This window comes from Pelobates fuscus, chromosome 9 (genome assembly GCF_036172605.1).
Source record: "Pelobates fuscus isolate aPelFus1 chromosome 9, aPelFus1.pri, whole genome shotgun sequence".
NCBI classification, from domain to species: Eukaryota; Metazoa; Chordata; class Amphibia; order Anura; family Pelobatidae; genus Pelobates; species Pelobates fuscus.
Genome location: NC_086325.1, coordinates 47,755,744 through 47,777,456, shown reverse-complemented (window position 1 = coordinate 47,777,456; position 21,713 = coordinate 47,755,744). Strand labels below are relative to the sequence as shown.

General features: G+C 34.4%; 1 protein-coding gene across 2 annotated transcripts in view; it reads right to left on the bottom strand.

Annotated features, from left to right (window-relative positions):
• The window catches only part of HTR2C (5-hydroxytryptamine receptor 2C), a 629,177-nt gene that overhangs the window by 455,960 nt on the left and 151,504 nt on the right, over window positions 1-21,713 (bottom strand). For both annotated transcript variants that reach the window (XM_063431915.1, XM_063431916.1), the window contains exon 2: window positions 14,810-14,914. The gene's annotated coding sequence lies outside the window, so the exon portion shown is untranslated. The remainder of the gene's footprint in view (window positions 1-14,809; window positions 14,915-21,713) is intronic.

The window sequence follows — 21,713 nt, the reverse complement described above, 5'->3', positions numbered from 1 at the left end:
CAGATTAGGATCGCAATGATGACCTGGTCACTTTAAGAGTTGGCGTGACATCACGTCCACATCTATATATAGACGTACTGACGCCAGCCACGTAGTTTAGTCAGACCATGCGGCAGGAGGAGGTTGGCTAGAGAGAGAGGTGAGTCTTCCTCAGTGTGCCGCTCGGTTGCGGAGCGATTGGACTGCGTGGCAGGAGGTCGACTAGGATTGAGGCAGTTGAGTTTTCCTCAGTGTGCCGGGAGGTCGCACGGAGTGGTCAGACCGTGGGGCAGGAGGGGGTCTGCGCGGCTCGGCGGATGTAAGTAATACCACACCTTTCCAGTCTTTCAAACCTGCATTTCCTCTTAGTTTCTCTCTCCTACCAGCATTATATTATCTTGTTTAACAAATATAGATCATATAATAAAAATACAGCAGTGAAATAGACAGCAGAAGTCCACCCACTCACATTTACTTATAATAGCAGTGCTAAGTATATGAAAATAAAGTTAATTGTATTATAGCAGTTTTAGCAGAATATAAAAATACTATTCAATTAAAGTTACTCTAACAGGAAATAGATAGATAGATGGATAGATAGATAGATAGATAGACAGACAGACTTACTATAGTATTTCATGCTATCTCGGCCTTATCATTTTATAAAATATAAATAATTACAGTACATTTTAAGTCATACATTTCATTTAATAATAATAAAAATGGTACAAGTTAAACAGATGTATTCATGATCTTGAAAGCCAGAGTAGCCTTTGACATCTAATATGTCCACATTGCATGCGCTGTGTAAGTGAGACAAATACACACAGCATGTACAATGAGGACAATTTAGAGTCATTTTCATGGTCCACCATGGATATATTCAGGTCTGAATAAGACCAGTCAAAAGGTGGATTACAGTTAACAAAGATGGGTTCACATTCAGTCTTGGTACATAAGACACTGGAATCGTTAATGATGGATGCATGATAGGCCCTGAAACAAGACACTCAACGTGTCTGGTCCAAATTAGGACTGAAACAAAGATTGGACTTGTATTGTATACACGATAAAATACAAAGGGATTAGAAAAGTACAAGAGATTAAGACAAGGGCAGTAATATCAAGGTAGAGAAGCATACAGGAGATGGTAAGATTTGTAAAGTTTCATTAGAATTGAGAAACAGCAAAACACATAGAAGTGATGCCTGATACATTGAGTATTGAACAATAAATGTGTGCTTACCAGACTGTTACATTTTTTAATGAAGATTTATAGCAGGGAAATTTGCAACTGACATTCACTCTACTCTCCAGACGTTTACTTGATGAAAGACTAGAGACTTGACTGAAACATCAATTGCAAATTTACCTGCAATAAATCTTTGTTAAAATATTATTAAGTCTCATGGGTTAACCTTTCCTTAGAATTTTTGTGTTAATTCTATAAATTGCATTTGCATACATGAATGGATATATATGTACACACACACACACACACACATACATATATATATATTGTAGATTGAATTAGCCGTATTAGTCCAGTAGATAAAATGCCAAAATACCATAGTGTGGCAGTATGCAATGATACATTTTTTATTGGATTAACATAATACTTAAAAGACAAGCTTTCAAGAGTCTTCCTCTGTTTCTCAGGCCTGAAACAATACTGATCAATATGATAGACTTAAAGAAGAGAGAAAAACTCTCAAAAGCTTGTCTTTTAAGTATTATGTTAGTCCAATAAAAAGGTATCATTGCATGTTGCAATACTCTGATATTTTGGCATCTTGTCTACTATACTAATATGGCTAATCCAATCTACACTATATACATATCACAATATATACTGAACAAAATTATAAATGCAACACTTTTGTTTTTGCCCCCATTTTTCATGAGCTGGACTCAAAGAACTGAACTTTAGAGTGGACTTTTATTGTGGCCAGCCTAAGGCACACCTGTGCAATAATCATGCTGTCTAATCAGCATCTTGATATGCCACACCTGTGAGGTGGATGGATTATCTCGGCAAGGGAGAACTGCTCACTAACACAGATTTAGACAGATTTGTGGACAATATTTGAGAGAAATAGGCCTTTTGTGTACATAGAAAAAGTCTTTGAGTTCAGCTTATGAAAAATGGGGGCAAAAATAATAGTGTTGCGTTTATAATTTTGTTCAGTGTATATACAGTGTAGATTGGATTAACCATATATGTATATATATATATATATATATATTGAATTTATAAAATAAATGTATTGATGAGTAGCATTCCTTTTAGATATATCTTTCATGAATTACCCATTGCACAGCGCTACGGAATTTGCTGGCACTATATAAATAATAAAATAATAATAAAAAAATAATAATGAAATTTCAACTTAATATTTACTCATCACCATTTCTTCCAAACTTGCATAATGTTGACCTCCCACAAGAATAATCTTTCTGTTTGATATATATATATATATATATATATATATATATATCTCAAATGCATATTATTTGGCAGGCTTTCTACCAAATTGACATATGTAACCACATTACTGCTATGCTTTTTTGATTATGATTGCTTTAACAGTTTTATAGTTTAGTGTCTTGCATACCATATCAGACAACATCCAAAGAGCTCAACCTGTAGGTGAAAGTTGTAGGTGAAGAAAAACATAAGAAAAATATCTCTCACAAGAATAATTATAAGAAAAACATCTCCCACAAGCTTGATCCTGATTATTTTTCTAAAATTGAGCCACAGAACATGGATCACTCACGCAAAACTTGTTACTCTGAACAATAATGTTGTTCTGTGAGATACCACCAAATTAAGAACTTCTCAATAAGTAATGATAGTGGCAGTGGTACATACGGATGATGTTTCTACTTCAAGCTCCCCCCCCCCCCCCCCCCGGTTGTCATCATTGCTTTCCAATACCATGGCGCAAAAGGTCCTTGGAGGCTGTCCTCAAAAAAGGCTGGCAAAAAGTTTGCTTAGCTACACTTACATACTTCTAAAATGCAAAGGATCAAGAACAATCATTTAAATTCTTCTTCTTTAATAAAAGAACACTTCAGACATGTCCAGGATGGCACTGCAGACTTACAATAACATCTCGTAGGAACACCCTATAATTAGAACCTTTAGGGCAGAATCAGATTGTGGGGTATGTTCCAGGTGGTGGATTTTTTGTAAAAATTCAGACATAAAATGCTATTCATATCAAAAGCTGTATAGAGTATTTATATATGATATAAATGAAAAGACACTATAACTTTATTCCATTTCATCACATACCGATTTGCTCTCTGACACAAAGTGTATAATTATCCAATCACAATGTAAGAGAGAATCATATAGAAAACTCAACGGCATCTAAATACTTCCATTTTCCCTATAAGCTCTCATTGTGGGCAAGCTTGGTGTTTTATTAACATATTTCTTCTTTTTTTGTGTGTGGTAGTCCTAGTAATAGATATTAGTTAATATTATTAAAATTATTACTTTTTCTTCTTCCGCCTGTCGCTCAAGATAGAGCTAGAGTACCCAGACTGCTAAATAGCATTTCAATGTTTTTTTGTTTTTTTTTTTTAAAAAACAGTTGCTGTTTCCTAAAATCTGACTTAAAAAAACTGAAAAGAAAGGCTTTTTTAAAAAAAAAAAATACATACTCACATAAGTATATAAAAAAAATGGGCAATGCAAATGTGTTATATAACCTATTAGTGATTTATTTAGTATTAGGAAAAAAAATTCTGATGTTAGTCAAATGTAATGACTTACAATTAGTCAAAAGAGTTTTTTCTACTTATTTTACAAAATAAATCTAAATATTTTTTTCAGAATTGTGTGGTTTTATTTGTGCTAGGATGTTCCACATTGCTTCACCTATCTCATCACTTATGTCTGGTATTTTCTATCACATTATAGATAGTGTTTCCAACTGTTACATTGATTTTGTTCACTGATCTGTTTAATACCGTTATGTTATTAAATTGCTACAGAGCCTCTTGCCATAGCACTCATAAATGACATTGCTATAATTTCATGAAGTGACACACTGTGTGTTCAGATGAAGAAGATAATATCTATAGAACAATTTCAGATTTAGATCATAACCCTAGAACATTGTTTATTTTTCTATTCGTGCTTTAAAACTAAGCCACTGTTTCGGTGTATTAGGAAATATATTTAGTTTCAATGGAAACTTGTTCAATACAAACATAAGCACTTTTTTTTTTTTTTTATTCTGTGAAAACAATGTTGATTGATAGACAGCAGACAGGTAGAAATGACAAACTGAAACAGACAGACAGAGATAGACAAAAAGACTTATGGAGATAGACAGGAAAACAAAGATAGAAAAATAGACACAGAAAGACACTAGGCAGACAGAAAGACACAGACATAGACTGACAGTTAGTGACAGAAACAGACAGACTAAAACAGACAGTCCGAGAAACGTACATAAACTGACCAACAAAGGGAGATAGAAACAGAAAAGTATATGGAAAGACAGATATTTCGAGAGACAGATAGACTGTCTTCTACGTATCTTTAATTTTATTATTTGTTAATTTATGTCAGTTGTTTATACATACTAGTTTGTTGACCTTTAAAGAGGCACAGAATAGCTTCACCATAAACATACTAATATTCTATTTGATGGCTCTAACATGTTTCTGAACTTTCCATTTTATTATTGGTCAACATATTTAATGTTAAATACCTGAAGTTCTTCTCTATTCTAATATTATAGTAGAGATGAGTTAAAAAATAAATAAATAAATAAATAAAACACGACAGCAGATATGACCTTTTCATCCAGCTATTTCCTCCAGATTCTTCTGTATTCAACTAACTCTCATGTATTTTAAAAGATGATTTGCCATTATAATAAATGTACCATCAAATTGCAGTAAGTGACTCAGAGGACAGATATGCTGCCCCCTTAGCAGCTATATACTTCTATTGTGTCTGAAAACTTAAGAAATATAGAAAAAAAAAAGACAAACATAAAAAAAACAGTTTTTGTATAATTTATGTACTGGTCTTTTAGTCTTCCTGGTATCTCTAGATTACTTCGTTTACAAGCTTTGTTCTTGATCATATTTCTTTATAAATAACGTAACTGCTACATATTCTCAGATTAATTTGGCTACATTTTATATAGATGAGCAAATGACCATCTTGCTTTTTTCTGTGATTAAATTAAAGGACAGCTGTCAACTCAAAACTATTTTTAATATAATAATCATTTTAATTAAGTTTTGAAAGGAAATATAAAAAAAAAAAATAAGTATATGTAAAAAAATGAGAAAAACCATGATAGGATCTTTTAGCCATATACATACATCTTGGGTAAGACAGTGTTGAAACAACCAACAGTTAGTCTCCATGGTCCTTCTTTGTAAGGAATGAAGAACGGACGACCACAGAGACTGACTCGTTTTATTTTAGATATACATCATTTAAAAAAATATATATACGGTATGTTTCTTTTCAATACTTGATGAAAGGATTATTATATTAAAATAGTTTTGACTTGATAGTTGTCCTTTAAAGACCATTACAGAGGGACTTTGTTACCACTTACCCAGTGAGTTGCATTAGTGTCATCACAGAACTCCTGTTTTACTTTGAGGGCAATCTACAGCAACCCTTTATAAACTCCAAAATATACCACGAATAATGAATGTTCAATGCTCAATGCATGGTACTTCCAAATGGTCATTAGTAAATTGGTCATTAGAGGGGTAAAGGTTTAAAAATAATATCAGGAAGTATAACTTTACTGAGAGGGTAGTGGATGCATGGAATAGCCTTCCAGCTGAAGTGGTAGAGGTTAACACAGTAACGGAGTTTAAGCATGCATGGGATAGGCATAAGGCTATCCTAGCTATAACATAAGGCCAGGGACTAATGGGATTATTTCAAAAATTGGGCAGACTAAATGGGCCAAATGGTTCTTATCTGCCGTCACATTCTATGTTTCTATGTTTCTATGTTTCAATGTGTCTATGTGTCCATGTTTTTCTGTGACTTTCCTAGGGTTAGTTAAAATTCCTGCTACATATCAAGCACAGCTAGCTACTAATATTTCTGATGGCTTTTATTATTCTTGGTAACGTATATACCAACAAGGACATCTGGATACTATTCAAGTCAAGCATGAAAAAAAAGTCTCAGTTACAAACTTAATTAAAAATGAATTTAAAATAGAGCTTTGACACAGAATGAACAGAAGATATACCAATTAGAATGCAAATTAGTTTGACAGGTTAGGGAGGTCTTTCTCCTTGATCTTAAAACATAAATATGTAAAAGACTGGACTTTGTGGATACTCAGTGCCTTTTCCAGTTAATTTTATGTCAAATCTTAAATTATTTAAAATTCCTCAATTGCAAGTGGTTATTGTGTCTTGGAACGTCATCTAACATAATTTGTTATGTTAAAATCAAGCCTGGATCTAAACCTGCACCAGTAAAGTGGAACGGTCACATGTCCGGAAATTACACCATCAAATAAAACCTTGATAAACCTGGATATTGTGTTAACTTTTTCCATGCGATGATCCAATTCCTATAAAATATGTAGTAAATTATGTAGCATGGAACATTGCTAAACATTGTTTCTCTTTTAACTTTTCCACTAAGTTAATTGGCAGTATAGAGCAACATTTAGAATTACTATGGACGGGGAGCCTAGATGGAGATACACAATTACAGAATAGAGGTAAAAACAGATTTATGGCTTTCTACATTTGATAAACTTCGTGATAAATAAACATAATATAAAAATTATTTGTGATGCACAGTTCCCTATTAAGTAGTGGCATTATTTGAAATAGAAAGACTTGTAATTGTACATCAAAATTGTAGATATATAATTGCTCTCAGTTTATTCATCTTTAATATCAATTGCACAAGTCTATCAAAATTAATGGACACATCCCATTTTTTGAGAACAATGATCTAGGTTCATTGAATAGTCATAAATGTGTAAATGTAAAAGGAAACTAGACATACTTTTATAGATCCAGTTCAAACCATTTTTTGTTATCAGATCCCGCAATAATAGAGCATTTAGGACCTGCTCTGCAGTATTTTGGACTTCTTGCACACGTCTATGGAAGCGTTTTTTGTTAATATTTAATCATTGCAGCATAAATGTGAATCGAAACAGACGTATAGCAATATAATTCATTTTATTTCAACGTGGTGCATTATAAGCTGTTCTGGGATTGTGATGAATTAAATCTCCTGTAGCTTTGCAAATTACTTTTAAATCTCCTGTTAAAAATTGATTTTCATAATATATGTATTAATCACCTTGCTTTCAAATTTTTGGACGAATAGTCGGACAAATGCATGCTTGGAAGAACATGACATAGAATTGCTTTATTTCAACCTAGAAAAATCTGCAGTGCTCATACTGTATATTGAGGAAAAAAATTACTACCAGCACATCAAAATTCCCAAGCTGCTTTAATCTTCCAATCTTCTACAATTTGTTCTGCTTTGACTGATAAACTTAATTGTCTCTTGTTAATAAATACAATTATTTATTTCTACTCCCTACCCTTCGTGACAGAAATCACACTACACACACGTTTCTGAACGGAAGCTAAGCAGACAGATTGACTTAAAATATACCCACATGCAGAATTGAAGTCAAATTAACCCTCAGGCAGTTAAGGCCAACAATATTCTTAGACAGTGTTAAGAGCTGGTTGAAGCAATCTACTGTTGAGATAGACTGTTAGAATGGAAAGTATCGAGCTTTGCTGTACAAACTCTCAGTCTCACTGTCTGAATATGATTGCAAGTATTAGGGAGATTGCCGGACATTGCTGGACATGCTTTAGAGAGCAATCACTGCAACACTTGACATTAATATAAATATACCAGGAATGACTAGTGTTGATTTTCTATATATATAATTAGATCCATCAACCAGGACAAATATTGCGAATGTAGAGGAGAAATAAAAGCATTGTTTCATTTCTCCCTTATACTGTATGTATATCTATGCTGACTGACAGGTATGAGGGACGGAACTTATAGCAGTGATTGACGGAAAGTTAAGCTGGAGGCACTGATTTTCAGAATAAAAGGCAATGCAAGCATAGACAAAATGGGAAGCTATGGTCTTAAATCGTCTCTATTGGAATATTTTATACAACTTACTGCTTTATGGGTAGATCCAAAACAAAAGAAGAATGACCTTGGAGATTTCTAGAATCAGTTATTTATTGATTATTGCTCAGTTATGGAGAATTATTATATACATACCTATTAAAAGATACTATCATCTAGCATCAAAATCACATTTGTGTACTGTAAATTGTAAAACTCCACAGTGCAATGTGTATCTATTTCAGATTAATGGGTACTCCTGTGGGTAGTATTAAAAAAAAATATGTTTCTGCACTGTCTATAAACTACACCTCCATTCGGGTACAAAACAATAAACATATCAACGATGATTGTATCAGCACAAAGGAATAAAAAATATAAATATTAGGGATTTAGAATGCTCCTACCTGTTATTACTGTTTGACACATGTTTTATCTGAAAATCAAAAGAAATTGGATTTTGCATGAAATAACTTGCAGGAATTGAAAAATCTATTTTAGAACATTTACATGAAATCAAAACAGATATTTGCAAAGCAGATAGTCTTTTATTCCTTTTAACTAGCAGAGAGCCAGTTAAGAATAAGAGTAAGCTAATTTTATTATTTTTAATATACTGCCAACCTACTCCCTCAGCGCCTTACCATAAAAGAAAGGGAGTGCTTAAGGGTGAAGATGGCTCTACTTAAGTGAGCTAACAATCTACCAGAATTTTAAGGAAGTCAAGATATATCATATCGAGGACACTTACTGGTGGGGTGGTCAGCCAGTGAGTCAAACGTGGGTTTCCTAGTTCCAAGCCAGTAACGTTGCCATTGCTCTAACCAGCCAATGTTAATTTCCTTACCCAGTACTTCTTAAAGGACCACTATAGTGCCAGGAAAACATACTTGTTTTCCTGGCACTATAGGGTCTCTAGGTCCCCCCTCCCTCTGGGCCCCCTCCCGCCAGGCTCTAGGGGGTGGAAAGGGTTAAATCTTACCTGTTTTCCCCCGCTGGGCTCTCTCGCGAGGGAACTCTCCTCCTCCTTTTCGCCATCATCGGCTGAATGCGCATGCTCGGCAAGAGCCGCGTGCGCATTCAGCCAGTCCATAGGAAAGCATTCGCAATGCTTTCCTATGGACGTTGCCGTCTTCTCACTGTGAAAATCACAGTGAGAAGAGCGGAAGCGCCTCTAGCGGCTGTCAATGAGACAGCCACTAGAGGCTGGATTAACCCTAAAGTAAACATAGCAGTTTCTCTGAAACTGCTATGTTTTCAGCAAAAAGGGTTAAACCTAGTAGGACCTGGCACCCAGACCACTTCATTAAACTGAAGTGGTCCGGGTGCCTATAGTGGTCCTTTAACCATTTCTAATGTACATGACATTAGCTTTACAACCTAGTTTTGAACTTTTAACTTAGCTAAGGGACTCATTCTTTATTTTTTTTATGCAATATATAAAATAATTAATCATAAAAATCCTCATTAGACTCTTCCCAGTATCAGAGATGTCTGCTAACCACACCTACAGATATCAGTAGATGTTTAACTGCAACAGGAGTGATAAGCGTAGAGAAAGCAAGAAGGTCCTCATTTACTCATCCCTTTTGACATCCTTTTATCTTTTTTACTATTATCTGGATTAATGCAAGTTAGGAAAAGAAGTGTGATCTCTGTTATTGAATTTGGAGCACTTCCTGCTCCTTAATCCGAGGGAAAGATCTCTTTTACCTTGACTGCTTATAAATATATGTTATGGATAGAACAATAAGTCTTTATTAAAATTAACTATAAACATAAAACAATGACAGTTTTTTTTAAATCATGGATGACAGCAGACGTACTGGTAAAGGGCATTGAGAATGTTTTTTTTTTATCATGACGTAAATGATGAAGATAAAAATGTATATTTCCCATGGAATGTAATATTATAGAATTTTCATTATATAAAAATAAAACAGTTACAATATAGGATTTGTGACAAGAAAGGGAATTAAGTCATATTCAAGCTTTAATGTGGAAAAAATATAATTTTAAAACCGGCTCCCTGTGAATACAAGGGGGAAATTTTTACAAAAAATTGCATGGGAATGTGAAGTCAACCAATTTTCTAAATATAGGCCTTAACAGCTAAGGGCTCTATTTAAAATTTGTGGATAAGCTTTTCAAATAATGTAATATTTTTAAATACATTTTTAAAGTAATTGTTTCAAAATATTCAAATATCAAAAGTACATAGTGTATAAAAACATATCAATAAATAAAAAATATCAAAATATTAAAATATTTTTGAAAATATAAAAATTTAATTTAAAAGTGTATCCAAAAATAATAAATGTTTTGAAAAACATATCTGAAAATAAGAAACCAGTCTAAATTAGGGGAAACACATCGGCATGCCCCATGCCACACGCTGGATTCACGCCGCTTTTGATGATGAGACGCATACGTGCCGGCATCATTACATCAATAACATGGTCCTGCACCATCTCTGCTGGCCCAAAACATTTCGGGGGGATGGCCTTAAAGCAAAAGAAGCTCCCATATAAAAAGGGCACCTTTTACTTTGTTCTTTGCCCTATTGTGGTTCTTAGTATTCCCTATAGTGCTACATACTATTTCTCTGTGATTACTTGGTATATTTTGACTCGGCTTGGCTATTGACTGTTCTGCTCCCTGGTTTCCTCACTCGGCTTGTGTCCTGACATTTCTCCTTTCTGGTATCCTGACCCGGCTATTACTGCATCGCTTTCCTGATATCTGTTATCCTCACTTTTGGCTATTTTGGCTATTCCCTGACGACTATTTTTTAACTTGCGTTAAATCAGACCTAAGGCTCGGTAATATGTTATTAGGTTTTCAGTGGATTTACATACTACGTGTTGTTGTTTTTTTCACAACCTTGATAATAATTTAGTGGGAAAAAAACAAACACATTATATTATTATACATTATATAACTAGCAACCATTTGTTATATTGTTTCTTTATGTACTGTCAGAGTACTATATATATATATATATATATATATATATATATATATATATATATATATATCTTATTTGGTTTATCTAAAAAATGTACATAGCATTTATAGGTTTATTATATTTTTGGCAATGCTCTAAGTCATACGTTTCTTAAAATACTTGAAAATGGAAACCATATGTTAGAGTGTGTAACCAATTATAACAAATACCAAAACAATATTCAAGAACTATGTGGAGAAAAATGAATGCAAACTCATATTCAAATGACCTGACTTACCCTCCCTCCAGATGTTCATCCCAAAAAAACTGAATGAAGATTTAACTAAGAGATGTGTTTCAGGTTGTCACATTGCCCAACTAGCTTCAGATCCTGATTTAATGTCAAGCATATGAACTCGTATGCCTGCCGCAGGCTTTTTTAAATATCCCAAACTATGTCACCCTCAAAGACACTTCAGGTTATGACAATGTCAAACAAAGCAACTATATTAACCCTTTTACAAGATGGACTTTAGAATGCTGATGTATATAAAAAAGTATATACTGTCATTCTGGAGTTCTGAATTGTCTCTGGTAGCAATAAGTTCACAATAATGCTCAGTAGAAGGTTCATGAAATAGCTTGCTGTGCCAAAAAAAACATGCACAACTAAGACTGGTGCATGGGTTTTTGGCTACACAGATAAATATGCATTTTGCCACTCCAACCCTTCCCCACGAAGGGTGTACATACTACATTAACAAACGGTGCAACATGCAAACACAACAATTAATGCTTTGGAGCTTTTATGATAGTCATCATTGTCACACAATAATGTGAGTTGTGTTGCTTTCTGTTTTCCTCATTTGCCTTGACCTCCATGGCAATACAACTCACAGTAATGTGCAATGTTTATGAGTGTATCACAGAAATCCACAGTAAGGAAAGTCATAGCAATGTGCTGTGTTTGTGAGTGTATCACTGGGCTCCATAGCAAAAAACAACAACTTCATAGTAATTTGTGGTGTGTATCAGTTTACCACATAACGCAACAACAATTGCCAATACACCCATGTCACATATCGCAAACAGCCAACATACACATCTCACACAGACAACACACATATTACACAAAAGGCCATAGTCAAAGTGCCAGTAAATACAATCCTTCAGTTAAGCACCCAGTGATCATAGTACCCAATCGGGTTTATAAATAGTAATAACCCAGAAGAGATGGGTATGGTGAGATGATCATCTCACTTCTGGTATTTGTTCCATAATGTCCTCTACCGGGTCCTGGGTCCATTCTTTCTTACAGGAAGGACAGAGGCCAACTGTACAGCCATATGGTAGCGCCAGCCCGGTACACAACCCTAAGGTCATCATGTGCAATGCTAAGTCTCAGGTTGATATAATGCTAAACATCATTGGACTCTGGAATTGAAAATATGTTCTCTGGAGCAATAAATTACACTTCGCCATTTGGCAATCCGAGAAACAACTGTGATATTGTCAGGGTTTCTTTGCTGTTTTAAACAGCAACCCTTCCTTTTTCAGTGACTGAGTTTTCAGCTGTAATTAAAGATCAGCATGAGTATGTTGCCACGGTTACTCACCTGAGAATAGTAACCAACCCTGCTGCTAATCAGTTCAGCCTATTTAAGCAGCAAATCCCAGAACCTCCTTGTCCTTGCGTGGTTTCCTGTTCCCCAGAAGTCTCCTTGTTCCTGTGTTTCCTGTTTGTTCCTGGTTCCTGACTCCGGCCTTGTTCCGCTGCTCTCCATGCTCCTGATCCTGGCTTGTCTGTCTACCAGCTCTGGTGACTGACCCCTGCTTGATTCCTGGACTTTGCTTTTGGTTATTTATTTGTTATTTATTAATAAAGGTGTTTTTGCATCTAGCTCTGTCTCTGTCTGCTCCCTGGTCCCTGACATATATCGATTATATCAGGAGAACACTATATTTCTTATTGCATGGGCCTGCTGGAGAAGAAATTATGGTTTTGTTCTGGTTTTAATGTCTTCAGCAACGTATTTTACTTAAATGATTTTGAAGTTCTTAATGGGGTTGATTTGTTTAGAGGAGGTATTCATAAAACACACTTATCGACATAAATTACTATAGTGTCACTTTAACATAATTCTCATAAAGAAAGTTGGATCAAGTAAAAAGTTATATAGGCCTCTTTAGAACAGTTACTTTGAAATGAAGGTAATACAACCAAATGTAGACCTCCAATTAGGTATAATGCCTACGCAAGTGAATAAGAATAACATTAATTATGCAGATTATTCCAATTATTCCAATCTTTAAATTATACCATGAGCAAAAGTCAAGGGAAAGGAAATACCCAATACACAATGTTTGAACTAGTGTTACCTAAATAGGTAAGAAAATGGATAGTGGTGTATTACTGGTCTTAATGGTGTGTTTTTATTAGGCAGAATCATGTTAAAGGATAATAGAAGGCTGTAAAAATGAGGAGAAGCCAAGTCAAAAACTAGGAAATTAGAGAAGGACTCATGCATTATTGGGATCATAGAGAACCCACCAAAAACAATGTGTACAGGTGCAAAAAGGTTTTAAATAGCCATAAGCCCTAAGGTTCGAACTGCATCTTTCCTGCACCACCAAAACATGGTGTATGTGCTTATACACTGGAATGAGGAAGAACAGGTCCATTTGAATAATGGCGCCATGTCATAAAAGGACAAATTAAGAAAGCAGCTGGTGTTAGAATTGTTGCCAGAATTATATATAGACTGGGTAGTGCTGCAAGTAGCCAATGGCAACGTCACACACATGGCTTTGTGCTCTTCATACTCTTTATTTGGAATACCAATATATTATATACAAAGCTTGGCCTTGAAATATTTGGGTAAAATAAATAATATCTGAAAAAGGAGCAATATTTTTAATAAAAAACCTGCAAAATTTATAGCAAACTTTTAATTATTTATTGAGTTTTGAGTTTTTAGAGGTGATAGTTGTTATTATAGTCTAATGTTCATTAAAGACTTGTACAGAATGAATTTTTAGTTCTTTTAGTTATTCAATTTTATTCTTGCATTTATTTTTTGGTTCTACTAAAATTCGGAGAATCCTTGATTTATTGACAGTGGTCAAATGGTTAAATGCCTTTAGTGAAGCAAGGGTTCAACATGTGGTGGCTAGTCAGTGACTCCTAGCCAGCTGCCACATTTAAATGAGCCTATGGGGTTCAATATGTCCCCCATATGAGTATAAGTGAAGAAGTAGACATGTCTACTAACCTTACAAAACTAGCGGCGAGGCAGCTATTACCCACATGTGGGGGGAGTGGGGAGGTAGAGGGGAACACTATGTCCCCTATCATTATGTATATAAAGAGCCCCATCTTAGGACTATGTTCCCACCATTTTATTTCATTAGTTTTTTTTTAAACTTATTTTTAACCGTAATGGCCCCACCATGGGTGCCAGTGTCTGCTTGTTGCAATGAATGAATGACTAAATACAATTGGTCTGTGAGCCATCTTGTCATTTTGCCAGCTTTATGTACTTTTTCAGACAACATGAACAAAAATATAAATTTTTGGTAATTTTGTCATTCTTAAGAATACGAATGTGCATGCACAAAGAACATGTGAGTAAAATAATACTTACACATTATACTTCATTATACTCTTCCATCATGTGTAATGTTCACATCGAAAGCTATTTTTTTGAAACATTCAGAAATATATAAAAACATCTACTTACCTTTGTAGAACTTAAACTATTTAACATTGTTTTTATATTTTGCCAGCTTGGGTGATGACATACTCCTTATCTCGTGATCCATGGAGTCTTTTTCTAGAAAGGGGCCTGTTTGGAAAAAAAAAAAAAGTATGGATTGAGAACAATGAAAATGTTGTTCTTTTATAAAATATTGTAGTTCAAGGTATAAAATATATTTTTGTTGAAGCTTGAAAAAAATATTATGCACTAAGACCTCAATTTAATATTTGTGGATAAGCTTTTTAAGTGACTTAATATATTTGGATCAACTATTAAGATTTTGATGTATTTTAATATATGATATTTTTTTCAATATTTTGAATAAAATTATTTTAAAAGTTTATTCAATCATATGAAATAATTTGAAAAGCGTATCCACTAATATTAAATGAAGGCCTAAATACTTAAAGTCAATACTCATAAAAAGCATAAACTAAGATTTTACTCCATTTATCTTTATATGCACAACTCAACATAGAGCAAACTCACAAAATCATCCAAACTCTTATCTGGTTTCTTACTACTGGGGACAGCAGAAAAAGTTCTTAAAGGCAGGTTGAGCAGCATAGTATTACATAATTAAATGTGTGCTCATAGTTCCATGTATGGGCAGCAAACTTGACTGTCAAGCTGGAATGAATGTTTTTTTTCAGACTTGCTAGTTTTACTGGTCACACAAAAAGTGTACCCCCACCACCCTCTGCCCACCCCCTTCTGCTCTGCTTTTAATCTTTCCAATGACATAAATATATTCCATGCATCTATCAAACTTTTTAAAGGACCAATGCCTGGTGCAAATTTTACCAATGCATTGTTTAAAACAGCCAGACAGGCAAGGAATATGTCTGTATATTGTCCGGAGTTAAAATATTTTTACCAAAATTGATCCAGGATTCTATCTGAATATCCTTAATGCCAAGTAGACCAAGAATCCACTGATAATCACTTGGTATTTATCAAAAATGAGGAAACACAAGCTTGTCTAGCCCTGGCTTTACTTTAGACCAGGGTTGGCAACCTTAGGCTCTCCAGATGTTGTGGACTACCTCTCCCCTGATGCTTTGCCAGCATTATGACTGTAAGCATTATGGGAGATGTAGTCCACAACATCTGGAGTGCCACAGGTTGCCTACTCCCGCTCTAGCCGGCAGTTTAACATATTAAGGGATCTGGAAGAATAATGGAGAGAGTCCTTTTTCCCTGATTGATATTATTAGCTCTTTACTCACTGCGTAGAGACAACGGAAGAGGGGATCCTTTTTATAAACTCAGAGATTATATGTTGTGTCTGGCCAATGCCTAATTAATAATAGGCCTGTTTCCTTCTTCTTCTACCTACCATGATACAAATGGATGAGAAGGCAAATATTTAAAGATTGCAGCCTCTTCAAAATGTATCAAAGGTTTTTAGGACTGCTGCTATGTGTGCTTATTTTTTCACATTTTCCCCTGGCAAGTGTTAAATTGATGCTTGCAACCAAGTTAATGTTGCGAGCTGCCTTTTGCTCTGTCACTCAGCTGTTCACTCTATTAGTTAAAGGAACACTATAGTGTCAAGAATAGTAGTGCTGAACTGGCTGTTTAGGTGACTGCCCCCTGTCTGTGCAGTAAAAAATGAATTTTACTCCCATTTTCTCCCACTTGGCACCAATCCTGCTGAGGCTGGCCCCTCCTGGCTCCATCTCCATGGTTGAGATCATCAGTCTTGATGATCTCAGCCAATCCAATGCTTTCCCATAGGAAAGCACTAGGAGGTTATTGCACATGCGCAGCAAAACACCAAGTTGTACCAGTCAGCATCTTTTCATAGAAATGCATTAAATCAATGCATCTCTATGGTAAACATTCACTGTCTCCACGCAGTGTTTAGAATGCTAACACTGCAGGGAAATGAAATTTGACACCAGAAACACGAAATTAAGCTGTAGTGGTTCTCGTGACTTTAACATATTTCTCATAAAGAAAATAAGTTAGAATGTAGGCCTCTTTGGAACAGTTACTTTCGAAATTAAGTTAATACAACCAAACGTAGACCTCCATTTAGGTATAATGCCTACGCAAGTGAATAAGAGTTAATTATATTAGGGTAACATTAACTGTGCAGATTTTGATTCATATAACCCATAAACTCTGCACTATTGAAATATCGTATACGTTAAAAATCTTGAAATGTTTTCTACAGCTTTAAACCTAAAAAGAGGTTCTAATATGTAAGTATACTAATGATAAAAATAAATCTATTTAAAGTTCCTTGAAGGACAAGACGTAATTAATAGACTAAAGTTTATTGTTTAACAAAATGATGCACTTTTAGTTGTCTGTACCATTAGCAGTGGATATTTTACAATATTATTCTCTGTGTTTATGTGCTCTTTAAAACTCCCTATACTCATGTCATGACCATCTGTTAAGCTGGGATAATAGCCAGTGGAGCTCATCGAATGCCAGTTAAATATCTCCAACGAATAACAATTTAATATTCTAATATATATTCTAATTATGTAGTGATCGGCATAGCTGTGCAATAACAATTTCTTCTCTCTATATTTGTGTTTTTGTGGAATTGGAAAGTCATCAGGATGTTTTATGGCACAATAAAGTCAAATGATGGACCACTGGATGTTCAGCTTGATACTAACAAATAGCCGTACTTCCTGTCACTATAATCTACTACCATCTCGAGAGCCTGTTTGCAAATCAAGCGTTCAAACTGCTTTGACAAGTAGAAGAGCACAAGATTTCCAGGGATAGTTACTGCACGCAAATGAGCATAGTCATTGATGTCAATGTATCTCATGAAAAGACTATGAATACAAATCTATAGAGTATAAATATATATATTTAATAAAAAAAATCATACTCAAAAATAATAGTTTAGTAAACTGTGGATGCTTTCGGATTACTCCAAAACTTTTGAGAGGTGGGGAACTTCCCTATGTAACATTCTTTATTCGGTACGATAGATAAGGTTCTCCCCCATCAATTTGCAGTAAAACTGCAAAAATAGGATTTTACTCACCTGGAATCCAGGTGACTTTTCCTGCACTAATCTTCCATGCCCTCTCTGATGTCACAGGACCCTGCACGGTCCAATCACAGGCTTCTCGTAGAGAAGGGAGGCAGTGTGGAGAAGGAGGGAGGTTTGAAAGCAAAAAAAGGATGGTGGGTGGGAAGCACATAGTGGGAGTGGGAAGCAATCTTCCCCTTGCAGGCATGTTTTGGACACACAATGTGGTCATTATGAAAGCAGATTTGATAAAGATCACATTGTGTGGTCAATACATTATCACTCTCTATAATAAAGTTTACCTTCTACCTGAACTGGAATGGAATGTCCTTTGCCTAAATTTTTGTATATAAATTTTACATAAAAAACAGAGCATCACATGAAAATAAAGATAAAGCAATTTTTTTTAAATGTTTATTTAAATCTTTTTTTTTTTTTTTTTTTTAAGTTACACTGGAACTCCAAAGGAATTGACAGTTCCCCTTTAAAATTGAATACAGGACAACAAGTAGAGAAACTGAAAATGATCAGAACACCTAGACGATACAGGTCAAATGCTACTGTACATTTTCTGAAAACTAGATTTATTTCATAACTGGCAATGATTTACTTTTGTATACATTTTTTAAAATACTTAAAAATAGGGAGAAAAAAAAAGTTCAAAACAATATTCATGATTTATCAAGCAAAGATGGAAATTGAAGGACGTGTAATGATCTGGCCTTCCGAATCTCAAAGGAACCTTTGAAGAAAACACGTATCTCAACGTAGATCTCAAGTCTTTATCGTGCATTAAGTAATAGGGGTTCATTTACAGGATGGAGCGGCCCTTTAATGTCTGAAGGGATAAAGAGCTTTGAAGAACCTTAAGGTCTAAGAATGAGACTTTGTGAAATATTCTGTGAAATATTAGTGGGGAAATTTAAGCATGAATCATTATTTTGATGTAGTTAATGTGTACCTGTCATTGTACACACAAGGGTTGTTAAATCAAAAATGTTATTTCACTGTATGTATGCATCGCCTATGTGTGGGGTAAATTTATATTTAAATACGCGCTGTGACATTCACTTTAAATTATTTTTTCCAGCAGAAAAATTTGTTTTTATTTATAACATGCACAATTTCTCACAGGTGGCAAAAGTACAAATTTGAAGTCAATTAATAAAAAAACCCATGTTACTACAACTAGTTTCAATAAACAATATGTTTCTCCTCTTCTTCTTTTTAAATATGAGATTTCACTCATCACTTGTCCCTCCTTTATTTTGTATAACAAAAATAGAATGTCATAACATATACAGTAGACTGTAAGCATAAGCTAATATTTGATAATGTATCTTACACAGCGTTGTGTAAGAATAGAATACTTTCAGGTGTACAAGCATACATTTAAACATATGTGCACAAATGATATACATACATGTACAGGAAAAATATATAGGAAACGTTTCTAATGTCTCTGCTGTTTAACATTCAGCTGTTACTCATTAAAATGCCTGTCCTTGCTGTTAGCAGACAGCTGCTATTTACTGACTGCAAAATTTCATCGGAAGTAGCATAGAATTACCGACTTCCGCTATTTAATACTTTTTAATACTATTTAAACAAATACAAAAAAAAGGTTTAAAGTAGATGCTACTATCACCTTGTGTATCTCACTCAGCCACACACAATACACAGTGAATAAAACAAGTTAAAAATAGTGGTGAGAGCACACTTGATTATGTATAAAAATACATATAATAGTTACCATATAAAATTGCAGTGAAAACACACTCAAAATGTATACGTATAAAACACATACAAGCAATTTTTACCATAAACTTGATATAAAAAAAAACTAAAATATAAAAAGATAATAGACCATAGGGTAATCTGTATACAATAATATAAAAGCAAATAAACACAAAATGGTCCCACTCACATATTGCGGAGCCACTTAATAGTCTTAAAAGTCTGAGCCTACTATTAAGTGGCTCAGCAATATGTGAGTGGGACCATTTTGTGTTTATTTGCTTTCATATTATTATATACAGTTTACCCTACAGTCTATTATCTGTTTATATTTTAGGTTTCTTTTTTTAATCAAGTTTATGGTGAAAATTGCATGTGTGTTTTGAGTGTGTTTTCACTGAAATGTTATGTAGTAACAAATATATGTATTAGTATACATAACTTATCAAGTGGGCTCTCACCACTATTTTTAACTTGTTTTTTCCCCCCACTATTTCATGTCTTGGTGTCCAGACCACTTTTCAATTTTCTTACCATTTGGGACCAGGGCTGTTTTTACATTTCTGCAGTGTTTATGTTTAGCTGTACTTTTCCTCTTACTCATTTACTGTACCCACACATATTATATACCGTTTTTCTCGCCATTAAATGGTCTTTCTAAAGATATCTTTATTTTCATCATATCATATAATTTACTATAAAAAATATAAAATATGATGAAAAAATTTTAAAAAAACACACAATCGCCAAAAACACCCATGCTAAATAGTTTCTTAATGTTGTCCTGAATTTAGAAATACCCAATGTTAACATGTTCTTAGCTTTTTTTTGGAATGTTATAGGGCAATAAGTACAAGTAGCACTTTGCTATTTCCAAACCATTATTTTTTCAAAATGAATGCAAGTTACATTGTAACACTGATATTTGTCAGGAATCCCTGAATACTGTACTGTATGTACTGAGAACTTTAAGGGTTACTTCCAAAGAACATCCCAATATGTGGTCAGCAACATCTCCTGAATACAGTGATACCCCCATATATAGCTGTGACGGGTTCTCTGGGGGCTAAAAGACCTTATTTGGATGGTGCGCATTCCAGTTTTCCAACTTGAAATTTTCACAGATGGTCAGCATGCACCCATGTCCTATTTGGGACATTTTTGAAGCCCGTCAATGGAATCTACGTCTATCAAACCATATATTTTTTAAAAGTAGACACCCTAGGGTATTTCAAATGGTGTTTTTTTTTTTAACACTTTCCATGCACTAATTCTACCACCAGATTTTGTCAACCTTTTGGGTAGTCATTTTTTTTGTGTTATTTTTCTCTCAGATTGTATTTTAGGCATGGATGCTCAGTTCCTGTTATGTGTTACTGACAAAGAACACCCCAATATGTGTGCAGCAATATCTCCTGAGTACAACAGTGCTCACAATGTAATGTTTGTATGGGTTTTTGCAAACTTACAGGGGTAAAATGTAGAGCTTTCTCCTTTTCCATGTTTGCACATTGAAATTTGCTGGATTGGTTTGCTGGGCCTATGTTGCCTATGAAGACCATATAGTAGCCCAGGAATGAAAATTAACCTTATCATGGCATACCATTTGTAAAAGTAGGCAACCCTTGGTATTCAAAATGGGGTATGTCCAGTCTTTTTTAGTAGCCACTTAGTCACAAACCCTGGCAAAAATTAGTGTTTACATTAGTTTTTTTTGCATTTTTCACACATAAACTGCCATTTCACCAGTGATATTATCAGTATAAAACACTTAACTGCTCTAAAACACTCATATTTGTATAGTGTAATGTCTCATGAGTACAACATTACCCCTTAAGTACAGTTGATTTATGTTGATTTGGAAAGTTACAGGTTCAGACATAAGATTTGCCAATTTTTGTTTTTGTAAATTGCTATTTGCCAGATTGGCTATGTTGCCTTGGAGATGGTATGGCAGCCCAGAAATGAAAATTAACCCCACCATGATGTACCATTTGAAAAAGTAGACAACCCAGGGTATACAAAATGGGGTATGTCCAGTCCTTTGTAGTAGCCACAAACGCTGGCCAAACTTAGCATTATTATTTGTTTTTTCCATTTTTGTACACATTAACTGTCATTTTACTGGTGATTTCATAGTCG